This window comes from Pagrus major, chromosome 9, assembly GCF_040436345.1.
Source record: "Pagrus major chromosome 9, Pma_NU_1.0".
In the NCBI taxonomy this organism is placed as follows: Eukaryota; Metazoa; Chordata; class Actinopteri; order Spariformes; family Sparidae; genus Pagrus; species Pagrus major.
The window spans coordinates 19,889,530-19,891,888 of NC_133223.1; positions in this window are offsets into that span (position 1 = coordinate 19,889,530).

Genomic DNA, 2,359 nt, shown 5'->3' on the forward strand with positions numbered 1-2,359 from the left:
ACTACGATGACAGCAGCGAAAGAAAAAACAACAACAAAGGATTCAATGATGGAAAAAAAAAAAAAAAAAAAGTCTGGGTTGTAGTTGCTGCAGTCGTCAGTGCCCGTGCGCAATGTCTCCTGTTTTGGGAAATAAGGCGATAAAAGTGCGCTGTCTTCGTTCCCAGTTAGTCTTGCATCGTCCTCTTTCGCCACACACCACTGTTGCTACACTCTACAGCCATGAAATATCAAGAACGGACGAGTAGTGTACAAACCCCGATGGTAGAAGCCATATGAAACAATAATAAAAAAAAAAAAATACGAGACGCACAGGATAAGGTATCCAAACGCGCCAGTCGCAGTCCGGGTTTCACAGGTTTATCAGTTGCTGCGTCGTGGATTACTCATCGCCCGTGAAGGTTGGGGCTGTATCGACCTGCTCAAAAATGTGCTCACAGAGTAAGTTCTCGTGCGAAAGTTCACAATCCTTCAGCGGCCCGTAAAGCACCAATATCTCTGCGTAATTAGGAGGAATCCAGGAGGAAACGTCTCTGTGCGCACTTGCGGCTGCAGTGTTGGAGTAGATTCGGTTTCCAGTCCTTTCTTTTGCGAGCTGTATACATAGGAGATGAATTGCATCCAAGCATATGACTGTAAAAAATGTCGAGCCGGAGGAAGAAAATCACTGTCCCACTGTCGTCATTTTTGGCTGCGCGCATCGACGCTGATGGCCAGGCTCTTTTCAGGGCACCGTATCCCCCCCACCCTCCTCGCTCAGACAAATGTCGACTGGATTCTCATGGTTCAGCGGTGGAGATCCAACACATTGCTTTTTTTGGCTGGTTAGATCCTTTCTTTCCCTTCGATTTCCCTGCGCGGCTCCTGCGCACTTCCACGTTTCCAGTGATGCACTCACTGTTGCCTAGTGGTACTACAAAGACAGACAATTTGGTGGTGGAGAAGCAGGAGGAGGAGGAGGAGGAGGAGGGAAGAAGAAGACGAGGGTTTGCCTGATTTGACAGTTTTTCTTTTTTTTCTTCTTCTTCTTCAAGAGATCAAATATGTGAAGCTGCAGCCAAGATGTCATGATGACTTTCAGCTAATCACCCTGTACGCCACATTTTAGCTTCTGATAAGAGAGTGAAGAGGCCTCTCTCTCTCTCCAAATCTGTAAATACAAAAAATGGGAACTGAAAATAATAGAAATTAACACCTTTATCTCCACATTTTTTGTGCTTGACAAATATATTTCCCAATTTCCTCCACAGGAAAAGCCCTCCCATCTGTAGTGGACATTTACAAATGCACCATGTTATGTTTGCTGCTTGTTTTTCTGGGTCACCTGTGCTAAGAGCCACGGGTGACCCCACTCCCATCCCACGGGTGACTGCACCCACTTTACTCGGTGAATGCTGCACACAAGAGATCTTAACAGAGTAACAAGTTCTGCAGGAAAAAGCTGCTGACAATCACAGCGAACAGTATTGGATCTCAGGGGGGCCACAGAGCTGTAAACCGGGATGCACATACTCAGAATTCACTCATCATATTACCGAGATCATGGCCACAGAGGAATACACCCACACCATAGTTACCCAGGATTACACGCCATCTCTCAAAACACACATGAGGCAGGCGGAGGAACATACCACCACCTCCCTCTCTCACACATATTTACCTCTCTGCACCCCTTTCTTTCCGCTCCTGATGTACTAACACGCAGGCAAAAAGAACAATTATCACTTAATCAGGAAATCGCAGATGACTGCTGCTTTGAAATCAGCCAGTTTTAGTTGGAGTCATGTTTGGGGATCAGTTCTGATCATTTTCACCCCAGAAAGAGTAAATAAATATCGGTTACACTTTACAATGAGGTGCATAAAATTGTGAGTAGTTACTAAGGAGCGAGTCAGGAATGAATCAGGAATGACTTGATAGTTAATGAATCGTTAATGAATAATTCCTGAATAACTGTGATTCAAATAATGCTACGTTATTAGAAAACGGACTGGGAGATACTATATTAACAAATCATTAGGTAATGATTAGTTCATAAACATCTGTAAATAGACATACTGACAACTTTCTTCTTGAGTTGATTTCCTGATTAACTATGAACAAGTCGCTAATCTAATCATTAGTTACTCTCTTTTAAGTACCTTAAAGAAAAGTGAAACATAATACTGAGTAGTTATCTAATACTCATTAAATACTAATTACTTAATCATTAGTTACTCTTTTTGTGCACCTTCACGTAAACTGAAACAATTTTACACAGCATTACTTAATGATTAATTAATTAGTATTAAATGAGTATATTGGGTAACTACTCAGTATTCAGTTTCACCTTACTTGGAGTTACACATGAAGAGTAACTA